The sequence below is a fragment of the Sorex fumeus genome, unplaced genomic scaffold (genome assembly GCF_029834395.1).
Source record: "Sorex fumeus unplaced genomic scaffold, SorFum_2.1 ptg000054l, whole genome shotgun sequence".
NCBI classification, from domain to species: domain Eukaryota; kingdom Metazoa; phylum Chordata; class Mammalia; order Eulipotyphla; family Soricidae; genus Sorex; species Sorex fumeus.
Genome location: NW_026606111.1, coordinates 28,167,879 through 28,185,453, shown reverse-complemented (window position 1 = coordinate 28,185,453; position 17,575 = coordinate 28,167,879). Strand labels below are relative to the sequence as shown.

General features: G+C 46.9%; 1 non-coding gene across 1 annotated transcript; it reads left to right on the top strand.

Moving 5' to 3' along the window:
- Nucleotides 1–1,313: 1,313 nt before the first annotated feature.
- Nucleotides 1,314–1,521, top strand: LOC130033900 (small nucleolar RNA U3). The gene has a single exon (XR_008794005.1). It is a non-coding gene; the product is annotated as a small nucleolar RNA U3 (small nucleolar RNA).
- The last annotated feature ends 16,054 nt before the right edge of the window (nt 1,522–17,575 follow it).

Sequence of the window (17,575 nt, the reverse complement as noted above, 5' to 3'; positions counted from 1 at the left end):
CAAATTAAAAAACCTTGGTTTGCTTAATTATTTTGGTTTTGTTTGCTTAATTATTTTGGCTTTGTTTGCTTAATTATTTTGCTTTTGTTTTGTGGCCCACACCTGGCTGTGCCCAGGGGGCTTACTCCTGGCTGTCTGCTCAGAGGTAACCTCTGGCAGGATTTAGGGGATCATATGAGGCTCTAGGGATGGAACCAGGCTGGTCATATGCAAGGGCAGTGTCCTACCTGCTGTACTATCTCTCTGGCCCCTGAAAACCATTTCTGACACAGTTTTTACACAGATCTTGTCTGCTTGAGTAGATGTTTAGAACAAGTGTGTGTTGGGAGGTGGTTTTCATCTGGTCCCTGCCAAGCACTTCAGCACCTCTCCTGAGAGTTGACCCTTTTCTGACTAGATGATCAGTTAAGAGGCCAGGACTCAAGTGTCTTCTGAGACCTCCCTATTCTCACCTCACACAGCAAAGACTTTTGCCAGTCTTGCAGAAGGGGCTGGAGAGATAGTACAGGGTTCAGGGCACTTGCCATGCATGTGGCTGACCCTGACTTGATTTCTGGCACCAAATGTGGTCCCTTGAGCACCACTAGGTACTCCTAGTGTAGTCTTGAGCATAATCAGGTGAAGAAGACAAGAGAGAATGAAGAGAGGAAGTAGAGAGGGAAGGAAGGAGGGAGGGAAGAAAGGAAAGGGAAGGAAATAGAAGGGAAAGGAGAAGAAGGGAAGGAGAGAAAAAGACTAAGGGAGGAAGGGAAAGGAAGGGAGGGGAGTGGAGGAGAGGGCAGGGTGAAAACAGGCAATTTTTTTCACCATTGCAGAAGGGAATTCAACAACACAATGTTATGCTTGTGAAGCGATGCTTAAAATAATCAGCAATCAGACAATGTAAATTAAAACAACCGCATGATATTAATTTACACTAATTAGCCTGGCAAAAACATAAAATTGGATAATGCTAGGTATCTGGAAGAATTGCAGAATCTTTTTTTTATTTTTTTTTATTTTTTATTTTTATTTATTTATTTATTTATTTTATTTATTTATTTATTTTTTATTTTTTTTATTAGTGAAAAACCATGAGGTACAGTTATAGGCTTACAAATTTTGTGCTTGGGATTCAGTTATACAATGATCAAGTCCCCATACCTCCACCAGTGCCCGTCATCCGTCCCCATTGAATTGCAGAATCTTTAATGTACTTTTCAGAGGCAAGAGTGACTGGGAAGAGCGGGAAGACTTTCTGATCATGAGAAAACGTCATCTCTGCACTCACCATGGCCCATCAGGGCTCTTGTGTGTAAAAAAGCCCCGCCCAGAAAACTATACTTCCAGGAATCATTTCTATAGTGTGTCCCTAGAGAAGTTCCTCATTGTGTGAAGCACCCGAAACCACAAGGAGCCTGAACCGCCTCTCCTGTGCACGAAGCTGGGTCTAGGTGTTGCTTCTGCAACTGCCTTTTACCACTGATGCTCGTTCTTCTCTTCTTTGGAACAGAGAGGGGGAGAGGATGCAGTCTGAGTTGTCTCAATAGCAACAACAACAACAGCCACAAAGACACTAACTGGGTCTGTGCAAGATTGCTCATGGTGGGTGCTTTGTGGCGGAGTCGGAAAGGAGGTTGGCACCTCTCACAGGTGAACAAGAATGAACCGGGACAGGCACAGAGCAGGGCATTTTACAGCTGATGGACCCATCCACGTTGCTAGTGACACCTCCTGGCAGTGCTGAGTGAGAGAAGTCATAAAGAGAGCGAGCCACAGCGCACTTCTGCATCCCCCAGTATGCCAAACAACATCAGTTTTACAGGACCACACAGACGCAGGGACACAGACGAGGGAGGTATTGAAGTGTTTGCCAGTCGGGACATGAAGGGAGATGACTGTGAGTGGGACAGAAGGATAAAGGAATCGCTTTTATTGATTGGTGATTGATTGATTTTTTATTTGGAGGGTTTAGAGCACACCCAGTTGTCCTCAGGACTTACCCCTCGCTCTGTGGAACTCCAAACTATAGGGTATGCTGGGGATGGAACCTGGATTGGCTGTGTGCAAGGCAAGTGCCCTGTCTGCTTGTACTATCTCTCTAGCCCAAAGGAGCCAGCTTTTACTGTTTGTTTGTTTGTTTTGCTTTTTGGGTCATACCCGGTGAAGCACTGGGGTTACTCCTAGTTCTGCACTCAGGAATTACTCCTGGCAGTGCTCAGGGGACCATATAGGATGCTGGGAATCGAACCCAGGTCGGCTGCATGCAAGGCAAAAGCCCTACCCGCTGTGCTATTGCTCCAGTCCCTAGGATCCAGCTTTTAAATGTGAATGAACAAATGAGTAAAGAGAAAGGCCATTTTCTCTTACATCTGTCTGTCTGTTGGTCTATCTCAATGCATTCCAAGAAGTGCTCAGGGGCCTTGGGGTGCCTCTCGAGGGCTCTCTAACAATTAGAGCAGTGGTTTTAATGAGAGGGCCAACGATGCTGCTCAGGTCTTATGAGGTTTAACCTAGTCACCGTAGTAATACTGGTGGTTCTCCAGGGCCACACTCAGAGGTGCCTGGGGCCTAGAAATCAGGCAGTGCTGGGGATTGAACTGGGTCCATGTAAAGCATGAGCCGCATCTGACTGTGCTCTCTCAGCCTTGAGAAAGGTCATTTTAAAAGCATGTGCTGGGCCAGAGAGGGAAGGCACAACCAACTGAGCTTGCAGGTGGGAGACCTGGCTATGATCCTGGCCCACATGGCCATGAATACTGCTGGGAGGGATTCCTGATCACAGAGCCGCGAGTAGCCCCACAGTGCTGTGCTGCCAGGTGTGGCCCCCAAAGAGACAAAATCATTTAAAAAGCAAAATGCGAGGAGACTGGAGAGATTGTACAGCGGATAGGGCATTTGCCTTGCATGTGGTCCACCCAGATTCAATTACTGGCATTCCACATAATCCCCCAAGTGCACCACCAGGAGTAATTCCTAAATGCAGAGGCAGGAGTAACTCCTGAGCACCACTGGGTGTGCTCCCCAAACAACAACAAAAATAGAGCCAGGGATGTGACTCTGAGATTTAAATCTTGCTTTGCATGTGAGGCCCTGGGTTCAGTCCTAAACACTGGTCAGAAAAAAAGGGCAGCAAACATAAATATTAATCAAATTTGAAAAGTAATATTAAAAAACCCTGCAGTATCTATGAAGGAAAGCTAAAAAAATCACAACAACAAACGATGGTGGGACAGCCCCTTCTGTGGCTCAAATAATTTAAAATCATAATTGCTCCTGGGTCAGAGAGATAATACAGCCAGTTGGGTGCTTGCACTTCCTGCAGCTGACCTGGGCTCTATCCCTAGCTCCACATATGGTCCCCTGAGCACTGTCAGGGGTGATCCCTGAGCATAGCCAGGAGGGATCCCTGGACCCAGCCAGGAGTGACCCAAATCTCTCTCCCTAAATCATCATTATTCTGCAGTTCCATCTCAGCTGTGCTATCTTCTTTATGCTGACACATAGTCTGATTTACTTTTATTTAGGTCTCCAAAGAGGGCTTTCACCCAGTCTTTGGACAAACAGCAAAGTGCTCATTGGACCTCTGGTTTGCCTCCCCCCAGCCTTCTTTCTTGAGTGGAATGTTGGGTTAAGCTGGGGCCCCCAGAACCTGCTGATTTCTCCCAGGCTCTTCTGTCACTGTGGCTCCATTACCAACCTATACATCACCTTTTGCAGGGGATTCTGCGTGGAGGCAGACTGGTCAATCTCCTTGGGTGGTGGGCAGCCGGACAGTAATAACCCACCTTCTCACCCCCCTCATGGTCCATTCTGAGACCAGAGGCCTCCTGTGAGCTGGCTGTATTCGAGAGTGAAGTTAGCCACAAGCTGAGTAACCAGTTAACTGGGTCGGACCGAGGTCCTGGTCCTTGCTCATCTTTTCTCGATTCTTACTCAGATCCTTCACTGTGTATATCCCAACTGTGGTGGCTTCCCCATCACACCCAGGTTCCTTTGCAACCTTCTCTGCACTTATGCATTTACTTGCTTCTAGCCTTTCTTCTTGGGCTTTTTTTCACCGTTCACTTTCCCTCTCTCACTTTCACCTCTCACTTAATTTTATTCTGGAAATAGGTGACTCCCCTGTCAGGAGTGGTCCATGAGTACAGAGCTAGGAATAAGCCCTGAGAACAGCTGAGTGTAGCCCCAAAGTAAAAATAAATAAGTGACTCCCCATTCTCTCAAGCTCTTGAGTGTGAATGCTGGAGACTCTCCCCAGGATTTCTCAGTGGGGTGTGTGTGTGTGTGTGTGTGTGTGTGTGTGTGTGAGAGAGAGAGAGAGAGAGAGAGAGAGAGAGAGAGAACTTGGACCTCTGGTTTTATGCAGATTGTTAAAATAATTTTATATTAAGCTCAAACATGTCATGTTCTGCATTTAAAGCACTAGCAGAAATATGTGCACCTTCCAGAATTCACCACTTTGGGGCAGATAGTTCAAGGAGTTGAAGCGTGAGTCTGTGCGCACAGGACCCCAAGTTTGATACCTGCACTGATTTTCTTTCTCCTCCTCCACAGTTCCCCACCCCCAGCACCACCAGGTATGGTTCTGCAGCTCAGCAGCACCGCTGGGGAAGCTCCACGACAAACAAAACCCAGAGCCCATCCGTTTTTGAATTCTATTTCACTCTAAAGAGGTCTGCTGGGATCAGCACGGGACAGCAGTGAGCGTCTCTTCCAAACCCTGTGGCCATCACAGTAGCTGGCTGATGGTGGAGGCTGGAGTATTTACACCAGGGAAATTGACGCTGGCCACACATCAGGGCCTGCTGACCACCAGTGGGCACTTTCTCACAGAGAACCAGAGCCCTTTGCGTTGACTGCTGTAGGTGCTAAAAAGGGACTTGTGAAAAAGCAGCCAGACATTTTAGAAAAATATTCTCCTGTGGGAATATTTCACGCATTGTCAAATCTTGGCATGTCTTTGAGCATGTCTTTGCTGATTTGTTATGGGATGACAAGCTACTCTAACTGACCAAGCACCAAGTCTGAAGCACACAGTCTCTGTCATTGTCCTCCCGTTGTTCATCGATTTGTTCGAGTGGGCCCAGTAATGTCTCCATTGTGAGACTTGTTGTTACTGTGTTTGGCATATCGAATATGCCACGGGTAGCTTGCCAGGCTTTGTCGTGTGGGCGAGATACTCTCAGTAGCTTGCCGGGCTCTCCGAGAGGGGCGGAGGAATCGAACTCGGGTCGGCCATGTTGGCTGCAAGCAAGGCAAACACCTTACCGCTACAGGACAGCATCTAAGGTCCCTCTTCAAATGTTCTTCCTCCAGCAGGAGACATGAATGGTGCATTTTTGTGGCCACAATGGAGTGTTTTGAGGCCTTTGTGAAATCAAATGATTTTATGATTGTGGATCTATTTCTGAATGGCTTAATATTCTGTTGGTTTGTCTGCCTATACTCTACTGGCACCATACAGTTTGGGTTACAGGTAAGTTAGCTATTGTAAATGTAACTGTAATGTAACTCTACATTAGTACTGATTTAGAATTAGTTTAGATATTCAAGGCTTGCCAGGCTCTGCCGTGCGAGTGAGATACTCTCGGTAGCTTGCCGGGCTCTCCGAGAGGGGCGGAGGAATCGAACTCAGGTGGGCCATGTTGGCTGCGTGCAAGGCAAATGCCCTACTGCTAGCTAAGTCTAATTCTCAGAGTACAGTGAGAATGAGTTCAGTGAAATGAGAAAACAAGTTTAAAAATAATTGATGTGAGAACCAGAAATATAGTACAGGGGTTAAGGTGCTTGCTTCACTTGTGATTGGCCATACTGTGATCCCCAGCACTTGCACATGGGCCCCCAAACATCACCAGGATGACCCCTGCACATGGAACCAGGAATAATAGTCCCTAGGCACTGAAAGCAATGCCAAAACAAACAAAAAACCCTCATATATTTAATGAGAATAGTCATTTTAATTTTTAAATTTTATGAATTTACAGTTGGCTGGAGCGATAGCACAGAGGGCAGGGCATTTGCCTTGCATGCAGCCAACATGGCCGGCCCGAGTTCGATTCCTCCACCCCTCTCCGAGAGCCCAGCAAGCTACTGAGAGTATCTCACCCTCATGGCAAAGCCTGGCAAGTTACCCGTAACGTATTCGATATGACAGAAACAGTAACAACAAGTCTTACAATTTCTTGTGAGATGTTACTGGTGCCTGCTCGAGAAAATAGATGAACAACAGGAGGACAGTGCAGTGCAGTGCTATGAATTTACAGTAGATGTTACTGTGATTTTTAACCATAACTTACAATGGACTTGTATGTATGTTTGTAAGTATGTTTGTAAGTATGTATAGATGGATGGATGGATGGATGGATAGGCGGACAGACGGACGGACGGATGGATGGATTTGGTGACACCTAGTAGTGCTTAGAGCTTTCTCCTGGCTCTGAACTCACAGATCATTCCTGGCTGTGCCCCCATGGGGTCCTTTGGGGTGCCAGGAACAGGACTGGGACTGGTTGCATGCAAGTCAAGCACATTACCTGCTGTTCTATCTCTTCAGGCCTCAAACAATTTTTAATGTTATACTTAGTCCAGATAATTCGCCTATGCTATCTTGCCATTCCTTGTTTTTAAGTACCAAACCCATAGAGCAATTGGTACCCTCTACTTCCCACTACAAAGGGCCTGTGAGATGACTACAGGTGAGCACAGCTAGTTAATTGTTGTGCAAACGCAGAAACTACCACTCCAGGCTGGGAGTTCAAGACTTCATTGCTCTTTAGACCCTCCTGATTATTCAGAGATGACTTTGAGAACAGAACACAGAAAGGTCTTAAAAGGTAATTTTCAGTCTATTAGAAATATGACTTCAATGGAAATATTGGACAAAATTAAAAGATACCGAATTTTCTAAAAGTACAGCACAAATAAGAAGCTGGATGAATTTTTAACCATGTGTCTGTGGCAGACAGCTGTGGCTTCCAACGGCATGCCATGTTGGCTGAGCAACAGGTGGCGCTGTTTCCCTGCCTTCTGACTTCCAGCTGGCCAGGGGAGAAGCAATGTTCCCAGGAGTATAACACGCCTTTGGGTAAAATTTATTAAATTCATTAAAGCTTTTTGTTGTTGTTGTTGTTGTTGTTGTTGGGGTGGGGAGTGGGGTGTTGAGCCACACCCGACTGAGCACTGCTCTCTGCTTAGCCTGGTGGGACTGGGGAGACCAAATGTGATGCAGGGTTGGCTGCCTACAAGTGCCCCATAGTACTATGGCTCTGGCCCCCAATGAACCTTACTTTTTTAAAAAGAAAAGAAATCATGTTAGGCTGAGTGAAGGAGCTAGTGCCTGGCAGTGCCCTCTGGTCTCCCCGATCTATTTCCAGTCCCCTCGTGGGAGAGGCTTGCTTTCCTCTGTAAAGGCTGCCTTTATCTGTCTGAGAAGAACAGTGCAGAGAAAAGCATGCTGATCAGGTTGGACTGAATGGAATTGTTCTCTGGAGTTTAATTTAGGAAATGCTTTGATATCTTTGTTTTCCCTTTGCCTTGCATGGGAAGAAGGTAGCAGGACATGCTGCAGATTCGGGGAGGCGATCTCTGTGCAGCTAGTGGTGGGTCTGGGCCCATCTAAGGTCCAGGATGGCGTTCAGCTGGGCTCCTGGGTGGAGGAACAGCCCAGTCAGGCTCAGAGCCGGAAGTAGGTGAGGGATACCACACATTCACAGGTCACTGGACCCGGCTACACTCACAGCCATCACAGTACATGTTTATTGTGACCTCTCTGTGTGCCAGTTGTGGACTTTTCACTCCATGTTCCCTCATTTTTCTTTCTTTTGGAACTGGGGGACACCCACACTGGTTGGTACTCAGGGCTAACTCTCGGCTCTGTGCTCAGGAATCATTCCTGCAGGAGCTTAGGGGACCAAATGGAAAGCCATGGAGCAAACCAGGATCAGCAAGGACCACTATGACAAGACAAGTGATAGCCCCCTGTTTGCAGAAGGATGGTATCCATGGGACAGAGGAGGAAGTCCAGTTTCTAGAAGGGAAATCTGCCCCCAGCTGGTAGTGGAGCTAAATGGGAGCCTTGCTCACCCCTACCCCTGTTGTCCCACTGTCTCCAGCAGGGGGAACCTTTAGCCTGTGGAACGCACCCCAGGAATCGATTCCCCTGGTCCAGAGCCTGCACCAAGCTCAGTTAGGGGCACCGGACTGCAGAGCTCCTGGGAAGGAGCCACACAAGGCACCTTGTTTTAAAATTCCATCTCAGAGCTCCAGACTCTCTTAGAGCCTGATTTAGACATATTGGGATGAATTCTGGGAATCCACCCTTGAAGACTCCAGGTGATTTGAGGGAGAATAGCCCGGGGGCTTCACTTACAGCTGCGTTGAGTGGCAACATTTAAGACCACCTAATTGTCAAGAGATTGCTTAAAACAGAAACATTTCTTTCTTTATCTTGTATAATCATTTTCAGAATAGTTACTGAAGAAACAAGTAACGTGTGTGCATGTATGTGCATGTGTGAATGCGTGCATGTGCATGTGCGTGTGCGTGTGTGTGTGTGTGTGTGTGGTGCCGGGAATCAGGCACGGCTCTGCTTCATGCTTCATAGTCATATTTTGGCTCCAAACATTTAAAAAATATATATGTTAGGGATGAGAAGAAGGACGGGGATGAAGCACATGGCTTTCATGTGAGAGACCTTGGGTTCAATCTCTGGCACCACCAATAAAAATAAATGATACAGAGGATAGAATAAGCCATTTGTCACCTTTGGTCTTCCTCAGTGCCCTGCTAAACTCCGGTCCTCTGCAGCTCCAGCACGCGGCCCACCTTCTCAACTGCAGAGGCCAGTGGTGGCTGCTGACTTGATTTCTTTTCTTTTCTCTTTTTTATTGAATCACGATCCTCCCGTTACTCATCGATTTGCTCGAGCGGGCCCAGTAACGTCTCCATCATGAGACTTGTTGTTACTGTGTTTGGCATATTAAATACGTCACAGGTAGCTTGCCAGGCTTTGCTGTGTGGACGAGATATTCTCAGTAGTTTGCCGGGCTCTCCGAGAGGGGCAGAGGAATTGAACCTGGCTCAGCTGGGCCGGCTACACACAAGGCAAACGCTCTAACGCTGTGCTATCGCTCCAGCCCAAGTCCCCGGTAGCTCGCTGTGATCGTATTGAATCACAGTTATGAAATTATTTATGATTGGGCTGGAGCGATAGCACAGCGTTAGGGCGTTTGCCTTACAAGCGGCCAACATGGCCGACCCGAATTCGATTCCTCCGCCCCTCTCGGAGAGCCCGGCCAGCTACCGAGAGTATTCGATATGCCAGACACAGTAACAACAAAGTCTCCAATGGAGACGTTACTGGGCCCGCTCGAGCAAATCGACGTTCAACGGGAGGGCCTTTACCTTTACCTTTGGGTTTCATTCATACAGTGTTCCAACACACATTTCTTTTACCACTGTATACATTTCCTACTACCAGTGTCCCCGGTTTCCCTCCCACCAACCCACCCACACCCATCCTTACCCGCAGCCTGCCTCTATGGCAGACATTTCTCTCTCTCTCTCTGTCTCTCTCTCTCTCTCTCTCTTCTCTCTCTCTCTCTCTCCCTTCTTTTAGGCACTGTGGTGTGCAATAGTTACTGAAAGGGTATCATGCATATCACTTTACTTCCTTTCAGCACTCAGTTCTTGTCCAGAGTGATCATTTCCAACTATCATTGTCATAGTGGCCCTTTCTCTGTCCCTCTCCCTTCTTGTGGCAAGTTTCCTGCCATGGACCAGTTGCTGGCTTGAATTTTGTGGATATTTTACTCCACAACATAAACTTGTAAAGAAAGAAATGCAAGTCCAGAAAACGGGGCCTGTCAGGGCAGGGGTGGGAGACCTGGAGTATTCCGCAGAGAGGCTGGGAAGATGGGGTACAGAGAGGTGAGTCTCCTCCGCCTCTCATGGAGGCAAGCCCAAGCTCTGTATCTGGAGCAGCCTAGGCAGGAAGTCACAAGTCCCCGTTTTGTTCAGATCAATACTCCCTCCTCCCCGCCCACCTCCCACCCACTTCAACCGCCAGCTCACCCTACTGGGAAACTTCTTGACTTTGGTTCTCACCTGCTTGCTGAGGTCCTGATTCCCAAGTCACATAGTACCTATGCTCAAATGAACTCATGTCCTTCGTTTGTGCAAGAGAAAACTTCCTTGAACCCTATAACCTCATCACTTAGGAAACCGCAGTGCTGGACTCAGCTGCCTCTTACAGGGAATCAATGTTTCAGTTGCAGCAGGCAGACCCATCTTCTCTGTTATTACAGACTGGCTTCTTTCAGATGAGCTTAAATTGGTTCCCTAGTGACTTCCTGCTAGGGCTGCTTGCAGGTTCTTGGGGAGCTGGAGTTTGCATAATTTGTGGGGATGTTGGGCCACACCTGGCAGTGTGTGGGGGTTACTCAGGGCTTCCTTCTGGCTCTGTGCTTAAGGATCACTCCTGGTGGTGCTTGGAGGACCACCAGGTGCTGGGGTGGTCCTGGGATGGTGATGGGGATGGAACTGTGGTACCCTCTGTTTCTTGGACCCTAAGCTTGCAAAGTTTTTCAGGTCTTCTTAAACACACACACACACACACACACACACACACACACACATTACAAAACTTGATATGAAAGTCCCTATTCTCAGCTCTCCAAGAGGGATGGAGGAATTGAACCCGGCTTGGCCGGGCCGGCTGCGTGCAAGGCAAATGCCCTACTGCTGTGCTATAGCTCCAGCCCATCCAGAATTTTAAAAATCCCAAATCGATACTGGGATCAGTGGTGGTAGAGAATGGGCACTGGTGAAGGGATGGGTACTCGATCATTGTATAACTGAAACCCAAGCACAAAAATTTGTGAGTCTGCAACGGTACCTCATGGTGTTTCACTAATAAAAATTTAAAAAAAATCCCAAATCAGAACACTAAAAATAACTATTTTTCATAATTATGGAGCACCTCTATAATTGATTGAAACTGTAATTGATTGAAGTTAAAACATCTCATGGTGGAGACGTTACGGGGCCCGCTTGAGTAAATCGATGAACGGGAGGACAGTGCTACAGTGCTATGGAGCAACCCTATAACACTTTATTTCCACTTTTTGTTTGCACAAGTATTTTATTTAAAAACTTTTTATTATGAAGACAAAATTTCTGCCACATCTGGCAGCGTTTAAGGGGCTAGTCCTGACTCTGTGCTCAGGAATCACTTCTAGTGGTGTTCTGGAGACCATATGTAGTACCAGAATCAAACTGAGGTCTTCCACCTGCAAGACAAATGACTTAACTCCTGTCCTATATCTGACTTCACAATGGTGATGCCATGGAAATGCTCATGTCAAGTGTCAAATATTTGAAAGCTGCTACCAAGTTTTCCCTATAGGAGCTGTCTAAACTGGAGGGCTTCTCTGCAGACTCGTTTCTGGTTCTCTGTGTCCCCCCACTGATTTATCCTCAGCACCTCTATTACCCTCCAGCCAGGGACCACTTGCCTCACAGTTCCAGACAGTGAACACATTTGTGTTGGGAAGAGTGATGCGAAACTCAGGGGCTGCCGGAAGCTGGTCTGAATCTGTTTTTCAAGGAGTCTTCAATTGACAAAACCAAACATAAAAAGAATTGCGGACCATGTGGGGAAAAAAAGTGTAATTGATTGAAGTTAAAAGATCGTATTTATATCTGGGCTGGAGTGATATTATAGCAGGTGAGGTGTTTGCCTTGTACTGAGGCCAACCTGGGTTCAGTTCCCAACATCCCATATGGTCTCCCGAGCACCATCAGGAGTAATTCCTGAGTGCAGAGCCAGGAATTTGATATGATGCACAAGTGCATCACTGGGTGTGACCTGAAAATAAAAACAAAAAAACAAAAAACCCATATTACAATTACAGTGATGATAGAGCAAACACAGCTACAGAGGTGGCACAAGCAGGTCCCTGTCTCTTCACAGTGGCAGAAACGTTGCTAACAGGAATTCAAAAAGCAAAATGCCAGTGCCTTGCTGAATTGCTAAAGAATAATTGAAGATGAAATAAGAGTTCTTCCATCTGCAGAGTTTATAAAACCATGTGACATATGAACACATTACGGGCTTTCCCGCACCTAGAAGGAAGCTCCCTGGGCTAAGCGTTGTTAATGCCCTTGGTTTGCCGATGCCTGATTTAAGGGGATTAGCTAGAGCAGGCCCTCTGCCTGCCTCAGCCCCATGGTTGCCACTGGGCTGGAATCTCTGCCTGACTTGCTCTGGATCCTAATCAAATACTCTTGATTAGGCCCTGGGCCCTCAAATTGAGAAGACCTTTAATTCCAGTACCTTTACCCCTGAGTTCTAGTTCTAGTTATAAAAACAATTCTGGAGGTTAATGCGATAGTAGGGCATTTGCCTTCCATGCAATTAATACCTGGCATTCCGTATGGTCCCCTGAGCACTGCCAGGCATAATTACTAAGTGTAGAGCCAGGAGTAACTCCTGAGCATCGCAGGATGTGGCCCAAAACACAAAACAAAACCAAAACAACTCTGGGGGCTACAGAGAGAGAGAGAGAGAGAGAGAGAGAGAGAGAGAGAGAGAGAGTTAAGCAACTCGAGCATGCTGGGAAGTGACTTCCAAGTACTGAGCTGGTAGTAGTGCCCCCCCCACATCGGTGCCTAGCCCCAGCACTGCAAAGTATGGTCCCACAACCAAAACACAAAACTAAAAGCAACTTTGGAAGCAGCTCCTTCTGGTCATGGCTGCCCAAGTACAATCAAACTCCATTCTGAGAATCTGGGGGCAGAGTGGGGGGAGAGAAGGGAAGACTGGGGGGTGTTGTATTCTGATGGAGTGGGATGGGGGACTCACTGGATGGCTGTGGGAAAGCCTATGTGTCAGGAAATGACTTCCTGTCAAGACGAACTTGATCATAGTGCATTCCCTGGCGTGGTTTCAGGAAATCAAGAAAGCAATGATGTGTTTTTGTTTTGTTTTGGGTCACTCCCTCATCAGTGTTGGGGGCTATTCCAAGCTATGTTCTCAGGTGATGGTATAAAACCAGGATCAGCTGGATGCAAGACAAGTGCCTTAACCCTGTACTAGCTCTCAGTCACTATTTTTTTTTTTTAATCTTTTTGGGTCAGAGCTAGTAAGGGGTTAAGATGCTTGTCTTATGTGCAGTAGATCCCAGTTTCCTTCTTGGCAACCTATTTGGTTCCTCATACCACCAGGAGTGACTCCTGTGTGCAGAACAAGGAGTAAGCTCTGAGCACCACCAGATGTGGCCTGAAAACCAACAAACAGCAGCAACAACAACAACAACAATAATAATAATAAAAGGATCAGAAAGGAAAAATCTTTCCCTTATTTCCTTTCGCTTTCCTTTCTTCAGCAGGAAGACAGCCAGGCCATGACCATATTTTTTTTCGGGGCAGGAGAACCTCCAGAGCAGTTGTCTCTTGCAGAGCTGGGGCCAGAAGGAGGGCAAGACTTGAGGGGAATGTGGGCATGCCAACCACTCTCACTTGCCCCACTCACAAAGAGAGAACATCAGTCTGGACTGGTGAAAACAGACAAAAGAGTTGCTTTGAGGAGGCTTATTGTGGGCCAAATATGTCTCCTCACATTCAGATGTCCTGACCCCTCGTACCTCGGAATGCAACTGTGTTTAGAGGGATGTGGCCTGGAAGGAGGCTGTGTGGGTGGGTACTCACCTAATCTAAAGTGTTTTTAAAGAGGAGGTGATTTGGATGTTCAGAGTCCATGGTGAGCATGGGAGGGGTTTGCAGGAATGCATATGAGAGGTACTCACAGGGGAGCATATTGGAGGGGTTTGCAAGGGTGCCTATGGGAGGAGCTTCCAGGGGCATGCATAGAAGGGGGCTCACAGAGGTGATTATGGGAGGTGGTTCCTCTGAAAAGTGCTGTTGGATTATAGTTCCAAGCACTTTAGGCTTAACGTTGGGTTGTCTTTTCTCTCCCACAGAGAGTTACTTAATTTACACTCATTACAGTGCTCCTGGGTGCACACCCAAATCCACTGGGCACTCCCAATCTTCTGTTTATCTTCAATGTTTAACCTCCCCGTTTTCTTCTTCTTCCCCTGTTAGTCACAAATATCTCCAAATCAGACATGGTAACTTGTAAAGTCAAACCTTCTGATGGCTCTAGATTTTGTATATGTGAGTGAAATATTTGCTTTTCTCTTCTCTTTATGTCCTTTGCATATTTTTATCTTAGAACAATGTCCTTTTTCTTTTTTCTTTTTCTTTTTTTGGGTCACACCCAGCGATGCACAGGGGTTACTCCTGGCTCTGCACTCAGGAATTCCTCCTGGTGGTGCTTAGGGGACCATATGGGATGCTGGGAATCAAACTCTGGTCGGCTGCATGCAAGGCAAACGCCCTACCCGCTGTGCTATTGCTCCAGCCCAGCAATATCCTTTTTATAAAGACACAGGAAGACAGTTAATACTACGCTTTTGTAATATGGTAGTGAATTGACAAAAATATTTACTTCTGGGCATCTATCATATTTATTTATATTAAGCCTCAGTTACCCTTAGATTGACCTTAGTTCCTTACACCCCCAAAAGTGGATCCCACTGAGGGACTTGGATGGACCCAGGGTAAGCTGTAAGTTACCCTGGCTTCAACATGGATAGCATAAGCACCTTAAGAAGTATAATGTTAGGTCTATAGCCTACACGAACATGATTGCCACTCAATGCCTCTTTTGCAAACCACAGCACCCAAAAGGAGAGAGAGAACAAAAGGGAAAGCCCTCCCACAGAGGCAGGGTGGGATTAGGGGGCTGGGGGATGGAAAGGATACTGGGATCAGTGGTGGTGGAGAATGGGCACTGGTGGAGGGATGGGTGTTCGATCATTGTATAACTGAAACCCAAGCACAAAAATTTGTAAGTCTACAACTGTACCTCATGGTGTTTCACTAATAAAAATTAAAAAAAAGAAGTATAATGTTAGGAGAATGGTCATGGAAGAAACTCTGTCATGACCCAAAAAGAAGTAACTGAATAAGGACCCTATTGGGATTAGGAAAGACTAACCTGGCCTGAGGACTGTAGTTTGGAAAATATAGTAAGATATCCCCAGGTAAGGCCACCATTTACCATGGGTCCAGAGAGACCATTTAAGCTTAGACAAGAGTCTATATCTCTTACTATGTCATACAAAATGGCTAGAAATATTATTCAGAAGTAAATTTAATATGATTATTTAAATGGTTTACCAGTAAAGGAAAGGGGAAAGCAATATGTCCCTAGGTGTAATTCTGCCCCTGGATCTCCTAAGGTGAATCTAGAATGCGGGACCCCGTAGATAAAATTTCATCCTTGGGTGGATCTCCTAGAAGAATTTTCCCTGGAAAAGGTGCTTTCCATATGTTCATGTTAATGTTCAACCACACCTATGTGTAATTGCTGTCCTTCAACCCTTCATGATTTCTATATCATAATTCTGGCTGATTTGGATAAAGACAGCACTGGGTACCAGCATGTGGACCAGTTCCTTCATCCATCAGCCTGGGGGACAGCTATGGCTCCTGAACACACCACTGGATGGTGATTCAATAAAGGGTAACCACCTGCAAGGCAAGGACAGTGGCCTCTGGGGAAACCTAGCCTGTAGACACTTTGATCTTGAACTCCCAGACTCTCAAGATGGAGGGAAATAAAAGGGATGTTTTAACCTCCACAGCCAGTGCAGTGAATAGGACATGTTTGGCAGCACCAGAACATACACACACACACACACACACACACACACACACACACACACACACACACACACACCTTGTTCACAAGATTTTGAAGTTAGTAGCTCATTGGTAGCCTTAGATGTCTGAGAAATGAGCTCACAATCCTTGTTTCTGAGTCAATCAATCCAGCAGCTTCGAGGGATCCAGAGTACCAGGCATACACGGTTTCTCATCTCTGAATCACATCTTTGCAGGCCTGGGTTCACCTCTGGGGGAGAGGGAAGAATCGCAAAGGTGAGGAGCCTGCTGAGACTCAGCTCTGCAGCTCAAATCCTGCCACCCTCTCCAGACTTCAGGCCCTTTGATCACCAGCTAGTGCCAGGTCCCTGGAGCGGGACCATTACAGCTCTCTCTGAAGAGGGTTGTGGCTCTCTCTGAAGCAGGTGACCACCACAACCTAGAAATGGAGCCCCCTGGGGACTTTTAAAGGGGCATTGGAAATCTCCCAGATGAACTGTGCAGCAGACCCCAAACTTGGTGACTGCCCTCTGCCCAGCTATATTAGATTAAGTGGCTGGGCATTGGATGTGCTGTACTTTGAACTCTGGATACTTCTTTTGTGGGTGTGAGGGAGGGAGGCCACACTGGCTATGTTCAGGTTTTTCTCCTGGCTCTGTACTTAGGGATCCCTCCTGGCAGTGCTCAGGGGTCCACAGGCATACGGTCAGGGATTGATCTGGAATTGGCTGTGTGTGAGCCAAGTGCCTTCCCACTGTACTGTCCTTTTAGGCACTAACTCGAGATTATTTTCTGACTCACATCCTATTGACTTGCTTGCTAGATCCCAACAGTCAGCTAAGACCTTCTGTTTTGAGACACCCACGACTCTGTCATCTGCAGTTCTATTTCCTTTCAATGGGGTTCACGAGCAGGGTCAAACACACGTCCAACTCTCTTGGCTTTTCCTGGTTTTGCTGCCCCTTTAAGGCTGGCTTGGCTCTTGATGCTGGAAGGACAACACTGAGGGCAGGTGGCTGAGACCACAATACAAAACTGAAAAGGCATTTTATTTTGTTTTGTTGCTGGGACTGAAGCAGGGAATTCATATGTGCAATGCCTGAGCTCTCCCAGAACTATATCCTTCTTCTCAAAAATTCTTTATTTTATTGTATTCTATTTTATTGACTTCTGCCGGGTGTGGCCCCAAAAGTCAATAAAATAAAATGAAATAAAGGAGTTTTGATCACACAGTACTCAGGAGTTACTCATGACTCTGCACTCAGAGATCATTCCTGGTGGGCTCAGGGGACCATATGGGATGCCGGGATCGAACCCAGGTTGGCCACGTGCAAGGCAAATACCCTACCCACTGTATTTTCTCTCCGGCCCCGAAACCCCCTTAAAAACAATAATAATTTGGTGTGTGCTATTCCAATGGACTTGCTTGGTTTTTACCTTAAACTGAGTTGAGGAACCTGGGTTACCAACCCTGCCCCACCAGCCTCACTCACAGTTCTGCATCAATAGGAAGGCAACCTGCAGAGGGTGCAGGGCTGCAGAGGTCCTGGTGTCCTCTCTCCCGGCTCCTTCCGGTTGGCTCTCCAAAGACTGCCGCACTTAAAAGCCACCACTGGCAACCAGGGAACAGGTTGTGAGCAAGCTCCAGAAAGCCTTCCATTTAACCACTTAACAGAACTTGCTATATTCAGTTGCGTGTGGAGGGAGAAAACTGTCAGGCATCAGGATTCAGCAGCCAAGGCACAGGTCAAGTGCTGCCTCTTTTAGGCAGCCTTCCCTGATTGCCCAGTTGCCCATCATTATTATTCCTCCTCTCTCCAGTCTGCCCCCAGAATGCTTCCCTTGCTCCCCCATTGTAGTATTT